An 8,857-nucleotide genomic window follows, 5' to 3' on the forward strand; every position below is an offset into this window, starting at 1 on the left:
AATTTGACGTGAAATGTCCATGACACTATGTTTCTACTAAGCCGACGATCCACAAATGCGGTGTTTAGTCGGATGGTCTAAAAACTTTTATTTCAGTTCGATTATCCAATTCTCATCTCAAATGATGAGGATGGACCCGACTATCACATGCACGTATAATTTCTCGGACTAAATGGACGGTCGATAACATTACGCGCATAAACGAAAGCTCATCAAATAGTCTCGTTGACTTGGCATGATGAGCCCCATCGACCATTCCAACTTCTCCTTGGCAATTATTCGCATCCCATCATTGATTGACTCTTTGAAAATGATAGTATCAGGTAAGAAGTACCAATACCCTTGAAGCTTTTGTATCGTGTCGGACATTTTGACATGTGTCAAATGCTCTTGATACTCTTAAATACTTTCCGATACTCGGTTATCATGTATGGAAATTTCTAACACAGGATTAATTTTCCCAACAATTGAGTCAAAAATTCGACATACGAGTTCTCGACATGTGATTCTAATACGGAAGATCATTTTAAAATTTTTTAATAAATAAGTGGTCAAAATGTATATTTGTGAAAAAAATAATAAATGGGAAAAGAAGAAAAACATAATCTTCTTTCCTTTGTAACTTGCAATTCTTATAATACACAATTCACCCCTAAGTTTTTTTTTTTTTATCTTCTCTTCAACATTGACACGCGAGTCCAAAATGTGGTGTTTTTTTTTTTCCCTCAAGTTTTATGAATTATTGGAATGGAGTTGAATTTGTCAAATTGAAACAAAAAAATAATATTAATAAATTGTGGATTAATGTTTTTAATGTAAATTCATTCTGAGTTTTTTTATTATTTATTTATTTATGAATTTGAATCAAATTAATTTGATTGAAATAGTAATAAAATGATAATTTATTATGTATATATAAAAATATACATTTAATGGATAATGAATCTTAACATGCTGGAATTCTCTATTTTTGAAAAATAACATATTAGTTTGTCGTATCACACGTCACGTGTTAGTGTCATTACTAATTGGGGTATCACCTCCACATTTGCAATGAGGCGGGCAAGACTCGGCATATGTTAGTAAACATTTCTACGTGATCTTGGATAAATCTATTAAGATTGGTTTAAAAATTAATTTATTAAATGATGCGACAGATTATAAATGCGTCGTGTTAAGTAATTTAAGATATAAATTAATTTCGTAAGCTAATCTTAGTAATTGTATAATTGCCTCTATTTTTAAATTGTTTTTTGATAGGAACATAAATCTCACGAAGTCTTTTCGCAGGGTCGAAGTCGACACTTCCTAACACGACACGTTCTCACGAGTCTCTTGGCAATGTCAAAGTCGACACTTCCTAACGCACACGACACGTTATCCTGCGAATCAAGATCTTGAATTTTCAAAGCTGACTCTCTAGAACCTAGCAGCCCCAAATCAACTGTGCCTAATTTCTCCCACCTTTATTCCTATAAATACCTCTCTTTGCATGTTCATCCCTCACACCCATATCCACAATGGCCAAATCAAACAGCATAGCAAGAGCTCTTCTCAACATTCTGGTCGTGTCCGCCCTCATTGCCGGATTCTCGCCCGCACGTCTTCGGTCAAAATTGTGGCTGTGCCGCCGACCTGTGTTGCAGCCAGTATGGGTATTGTGGTACTGGAGAGGAGTACTGTGGCACCAATTGTCAATCCGGGCCGTGTTACTCGTCATCCACACCCACTACCCCGAGCAGCGGTTTCAGTGGCAGACGTGGTGACGGATAGCTTCTTTAATTCGATAATTGGCCAGGCTGACGCAGGTTGCGCAGGGAAGAACTTCTACACTAGGCAAGCTTTCCTTGATGCTGCCGGTGGTTACCCTGAATTCGGCACAGTCGGGTCCGCCGACGACTCCAAGCGCGAGATTGCTGCTTTCTTCGCTCATGTGACGCACGAGACCGGACGTAAGAACCTCAACACAATGTTTGAAGTCCTTTAGTCTATACTTGCCATGTTTGCTCTTTGCCATGAATTTTATTCACTCTGACTTCCAGGAGACATATGCTAGAACATACGTCTGCTTTGCTTCAGATATGACAATTGATCTTCTTGGGTGCAGATTTTTGCTACATTGAAGAGATCGATGGTCCCTCGAAAGATTACTGCAACGAATCGAACACCCAGTATCCATGCAACCCCAACAAAGGGTACTACGGCCGCGGTCCCCCTCCAAATATCCTGGAACTACAACTACGGACCCGCAGGAGAAAGCATCGGTTCGATGGCCTCAACTCTCCCGAAACCGTGGCCAACGACGTCGCCGTGTCCTTTAAGACCGCCTTCTGGTTTGGATGAACAACGTCCACTCCGTTATTACTTCCGGTCAAGGCTTCGGCGCCACAATTAAGGCCATCAATGGAGGAGAGTGTGGCGGCGGAAACTCGGGCGCCGTCAAGCTCGGGGCCAGTATTACACTGATTATTGTAACCAATTTGGCGTCTCTCCCGGAGATAATCTGACCTGTTAGAGCATAGAAAGCCAGTCCCTTTTATGGCATTATAGCCAATCTTGGTTAGCACCATGGCCATAGTCGATTTCCAATAATACGCCACTTAAGAATGAATCTAAGAAATAAAGGGAATATCAGCATCTTGTTGAGTAAGAGTTTGAAACTTTATGACCATGAATTAGCATTTATTTCCTTTTCCGAAATAACAAAATATACATGGTAATGAAAAATAAGTTAGCAGCTAATGCAAATAACAGTTGGTGAAGCAAAACTAGTCAATAACTTGATCGGAGAAGAGTGGAAAAATTATCCAAAAAGTCATAAATCTATTATACAATGATCAATTCAGTTTTAAATATTTTAATTATGCCAATTTCAATCAATTTTTTTCCTATATATTACTAATGTGGATGTCAGCCATCTTACGTAGAATAGCAGTATGGACAATTTTTGGGTTTTATAATTTTTTATTTTTCCTTTTCTTCATTTTTGGTCCCTTTTCCATTTTCTTTTCCTTTTGTCTATGGCTTGTACACAGCCATGGTTGGCGATTGTTCATAAGCAAGGGTTGCGACCTTGCCCAAGCCATGGGGATTAGGGTGATTGGGTCCGAGGTGGGTAGGGGTCTAGACTGGACCCGTCACCGACTCTTTTATAACCGGTTCCCCTTTTTTTGGACCCTATACCCAACCATGTTTATATTGGACCCTGTACTCGATCCACTCTGTTTTTCCGATTTGGTTCTAGGATCAACCCTATTTCTATTGGAACCTGTTTTCTAATTTCTCAATATCCTATACGACTTTGAATTTTATATTAATACGTGAGAAAATAACGTAATCCTCATAATTTGCATTGAATTATTAAGCATTTGTAATAAATAAATACATGAACTTTTTTTTGAGTAAATGAAAAATTAAGGATCCACAGGGCTAATTATAATAAATAAAATCATAAGGAAAAAAATAAGTTGAACGGAATAAACTTATACTAATAATGCGAAAGTACATTAGGCGTATTGTAATAATTGCAACCTCTCTCCATGTCATGCAATATAGAATTAATATAATCTCCTTCACTTATTTTAATGCCTGCAAAAGCAAGAAATGTCCATCCATGGTGAAATAGAGAGCTTGTGCATTACTTGGAGTTCTTAGAACGTTCAATAGGCTTTTATCTTTGGTCTATCGAGGTAGTTATTCGGCCGCACTGGCTCTAGTCTTTGATCTCGACAAGCTTGAGAAGTCGGTTTTCGTTTAGCAGCACATACCAATGTCTTTATTTTGGAATCGGGTTGGGAAATGGTTGGCTAAAAGCACTTAATCTTATGTTGCGTTAAGCATGTGAGATAAAAGTGCCGTCAAATTCGGAAATTTCGAAAGAAGGTTCATTGGCTCAAGAGCATGAAGAATCTCGAGATCGCATAGTGTTCGACTCGTGCTTAGACGAGGAAGTTTTCATTTGTCAGACGGACAAATTTCTCAAGAACGTTCAAGTTATGAATCATTTCAGTGAAAAACTTGAAGAGGACACAAGAATTGTTCATTGAGATGAGGCGAAAGTTCCCGCAAAACATCAATTTTGCATGCCATTAAATTTGACGTGAACATAGACACAGCTATGTTTCTACTAAGTCGACGATCCACAATTGAGGTGGTCAGTCGAATGGTCCGAAATCTTTGATTTCAAGTTGGATTCTCTAGTCTATTTGATATTGCTAGTATAAACACCTAAGGGGGGTGAATAGAGGCGCACAAACAATTTTCCCAAATACAGAAGCAATTCTTAACAAATTGAAATACGATCAAAAGGAGAGAAATTTGAACACGGGTTATAGTGGTTCGGCTTATTCCAAGCCTACGTCCTCTTCATGACAGCCCACCGGCTGGATTTCACTATGATCAAAGAGAAGTTACAGCACAGCTTTGCCTTGATTCCACAGTATAGATGTTCTACCACACCTTCTCAAGGTCTCTCTCAAATATGGACTCTCTTTTGTATACAAGTATTCGCTCAAAGGAATTATCTAAACAAACAGGAGCTTCGAGACTTTGGAATTCTTCTATCGCGCACACCTCGAACAACTAAGAACGTCTTCCTTATATACTCCTTTATGCCATCATACCCGTTGGCACTTACCAAGGAATTCCTCCAATCTACCCGTTGGACCCGAATCAATTAGGAAGATTGTTCGAGCTATTAAAGGAACGTGTTGATAGCCCATGAATCACGTTCGCCCATACAATCAGGATCTCGGTTTCCATAAGTAGAACCTTCCAATAATATTTAGACAATCATCGAATCTTCCAGTCATTGAATCAAACTTGATCAATCAAAGGATTACGTCACGTCTTCTCCAGCCACGAGATCTTCTCCGGATGATAAGGTTAAATCTCAACAAACCATCCGATTCCGGGATAACCTTTCTTCAACGGATTAGAGCGCATCAATGAGGATAGACTTTGAGTCTTGAGTCTGGCTAACTGAAAGTCTTCGAGACTTTAACTAGTCTGAGACCTTCGAGACTAGGCGATGGAAATGTTTTGTCAACTTCAAAACACTTTACGAGGATTTCTCCAACAATCTCCCCTTTTTTTGATGGTGACAAAACCTTCGCATGATTTGGATAATTTTGACCCGCAAAGCATTTCTCAAACACATATGCATATCTTATAGAGATGAATGGCTAAAAGATTAACACTAGAATCTGCAACCACAGAAAATAGGTTAGTCTATATAATAAAACCATCCATAAGATATCAATACTTGTTAATAGAAGCAGTCAAGTCCAAGTCTAGTTCAGTTCTCATCCAGACACAAAACAAAGTCAAAGTCTGTCAAAAACAAACAGTTAAACACAATCCAACAAACAGTTAAAAAATGATTGAAAGTTTTTGATCAAATCATCTCTCCCCCTTTTTGTCATCATTAAAAAGGATGAGATGAAGTCAAGATTGCTTGGGAACGCGGACAAGCTGAAAATCTTCCATAGACTCGAACGATACCTTCCGGCCTTTTGAAGTCTTCCTTCAGTTGTACAACCTCCTCACTCTTGGCATTGACTGATTACGAATAGAGAGGGCTTGCATCTTATCATTCAATGAACAGGAAGAAGCTTGACTTTCATTCTTCAAACTTTGAACTTCGCATCCCAAATGCATAAATTTGACCTCGCATTTCCATGAGAATATCCATGATTCTGCGAAAATCTGCTCCATTATCGGTCCGAGTACTTGCTTCGGCTCGATGCCGGTGAAAGCTGGATGATGGTGGATCAGCATAATCTCGCAGGTTTGGCGATGAAGTTTCATGACCTTCCTCTGAAAATTGAGATGCATAAACATCTTTTGGGCCCGCAGGTGAACGATTGGCTCCTTCACTTGCATCGAAATGAAGATGTCACTCCTTTCTCCCCGATCTCCCCTCGTTTCCATGCCTACGGTGGAGAAGAGATTTCCCTCGGAGTTCTCCTTCTTCTCTTCTTTCTTCTTCAGTCTTTCTTCCTCTCGCTTCTTGCTCTGTTTCTCTTTCTTCTTCTTCCTTCTCCCTCTCGCTTTTCTTTCTTCTTCTTCCTTCTCTCTGCTTCTCTTTCTTCTTCTTCCTTCTCCCTCTCGCTTCTTTCGTCTTTTGTTCCGATTCTTCGAGGAACGGGACGACTTAAATTCTTCAAAGCCATTGCAGAGATGGTGATGTCATCGTCATCATCTTCATCCTCAACGAGGAGAGCTCTTCTTCTTTTTGATGGAGCAACCATGGGCTCCTTCCCTTTTCTCTTAGCGGTAGAAGAGAGTTGATGAGATTTGTGGGAGTCTTCTCTCTTGAATTTCTCCAATTCCTTGCTCGGTTCCTTCGCCAGACGCATTTTGGTCACCATTTTCAGTCCTACCACCATATGATCGCATGATCGAACACAAAAGATTTGCGGAGGCTGAATATTCAGATGTCTCGAATAACTTCGTAACAAGGCTTGGGTAAGGGAGTTGACCTCTGTCCTTCATCACCGGCTCATACATGTGAAACATAACGGTATGAGGGAGAGAAAACTTCTTTCCACGAGAGGATGGCATACATCAACTTTGCCTCGGAGCTTGAAACATCAGTTTTGGAAGTTGATTTCGCCGAAGGCAATTAATCACAATCTTATGAAGCAAGATGTTGAATGCATTCATCCTTGAGTAGGTGATCTTCTCATCCGTTCTCCTGTCCTTCACCAGTTCAAGTGTGGCCCGAGCAATGGAAACTTTGATTGGTTGATATCTGCCTCTCTCAACTTCTAACACATCTGCCAGCATATTCATATCTACAACATAGTCTTGTTCTTTAACGCTGAAGGAGAATCTATTCGCATCTAAAAAGCTAAGATTTGAATAGAAATAAGCAGTCAATTCAGCATAGGCCTCAGTTGAGTCAAAGCAGAACTTTTCAAGTTGAAGATAACTGAACTTTTCCCTTAAGTTCACTTTCACAGCATCCAGAAAATCAAAGTCCACACTCCTAGGGTTTATTACCCCACGCTTCAGCAATTTCGAGTACAGATCCTTTTGTTCCTTTGATCCGAACAAATCTCCCCTTTTTCCTTGAATTTCAGCCGCAATACCCATTTCGGTTGAAATAAACTGAAACAGATTGTCATCGTCATTCCCATCTACTGATTCGCCCCCAAATCACGAGGATTACTTGGGATATTCGCAAGGGTTTCCCTCACCACCCTTTACGAGCGATTCCCAAACTTTCCATTTTTCGCAGAAAGATATATTCGTTCCTATATCCTTTGTCTTTAAGAAACTCATCAACATAGTTCAGGAGTACAAATTCATTTTAAAGCACAATATAGCTTGTAAATAAAAGCGGGCTTTTGAACTCTTACGGGTGCATCCTCGACGATTTCTTTCGATGCTTGATTAACAACGCCTGAGGACTAGATGGTGGAGAATGACGCTGCTGGAGAATGTCAGGCTCGGTTGCTGATCTCGGAGTAACTTCATCTTGATAAGATCGAGAGTGCGTAGGCCCCTCACTCATTCTCTCTGTGGTCCCCGCTTGCGATTCTTGACGACTTTTGTGAAGAAGACATCTTTCTTAGTGTTTGGAAGATTCCTTGCTTGACTTTCCCAAAAAAGATGACAACTTTTGAAGATTTAGTGAAGAAGACAAACGGGAATGGAGGATCGATGCTTTCTAGGGTTTGAGAGAAAGTGAATAGAAAAGTGAAGAGGAATCGACAATGTTCAATCGTTTAAAAGAAGAGTAAACGAATCGTCACAAAGGAAATAAAAATATGCCTTTTCAAAATAAGTCTTTATCCTTAAAAATAGCTATTTCAAAATAACTTCCCTTTTGAAAATGAATCGATGCAATATTTACGTTAATTAAATATAGCAACAATTTAAACACGATCGATGATCGTACCTTTTCAAGATAAGATTGAGAGAGAAAATTTACGGTACCAAGGTCAAGCCAAGTAGATAAAGTCTTGTAAGCCCGAGTCTCGAAAGTCTTTAGACTTTGATATCCTCATACCTCAAAATGTTGAGTTTGGACCGTATAGACTCAAATTGATTTTTCTCCAAAGGCTTTGTGAGTATATCAGCCAGTTGATTCTTTGAGTCAACAAACTGAATTGAAATCTCTCCATTTTGAACATGATCTCTAATAAAGTGATGTCGAATCTCTATATGCTTTGCTCTTGAATGGAGAATTGGATTTTGGTGAGGTTGATAGCCACTTTGGTATTTGCAATTACTCTCCGTGCATGAGTCTTCAATTTCAAAATCTCTCAACTGTTGTTTATCCATGATTTGCGAACAGCAGCTTCCAAGAGCTACATACTGCTTACATTTGTTGAAAGAGACACGGTCTTTGTTTCCTTGAAAACCAAGATATTGTCCCGCTTCCAAGCAATTAGCAAGTTCTGAAGTGCTCTTTCTATCAACTCGCAACCGCCGGATCCGCGTCGAATATCCTAGAAGATTAAAGTCTCCTTCTTAGGATACCAAAGACCGATGCTTGATGATGAAGAGACATATTTGATTATGCGTTTCGCAGCACCTTGAGATGAGATTCTCTAGGATCGATTGAAACCTAGCACGAGATGCAAACACTCAACAAAATATCAGGTCTAGAAGGTAAGATAAAGAAGTGATCCAATAATGCTCCTGTATAGCTTTTGATCAACTTTCTTCCCTTCTTCATCTTTGTCTATCTTTAAAGAACTTGACATTGGTATGTCGGTCTTTTGCACTTTTCCAAATTCAAAACCTTTTGACAAGATCATTAACATATTTTTCTTGATAAATAAAAGTTCATTCCTTCAATTGTTTTACTTGAAGACCAAGAAAGAATGTTAATTCTCCCATCATA

The 8,857-nt window shown here is 39.3% G+C and overlaps 1 pseudogene; it reads left to right on the plus strand.

Annotated features, from left to right (window-relative positions):
* Window positions 1-1,520: 1,520 nt before the first annotated feature.
* Window positions 1,521-2,515, plus strand: LOC120287812 (annotated as a pseudogene).
* The last annotated feature ends 6,342 nt before the right edge of the window (window positions 2,516-8,857 follow it).

Source organism: Eucalyptus grandis, chromosome 8 (genome assembly GCF_016545825.1).
Source record: "Eucalyptus grandis isolate ANBG69807.140 chromosome 8, ASM1654582v1, whole genome shotgun sequence".
Lineage (NCBI taxonomy): Eukaryota > Viridiplantae > Streptophyta > Magnoliopsida > Myrtales > Myrtaceae > Eucalyptus > Eucalyptus grandis.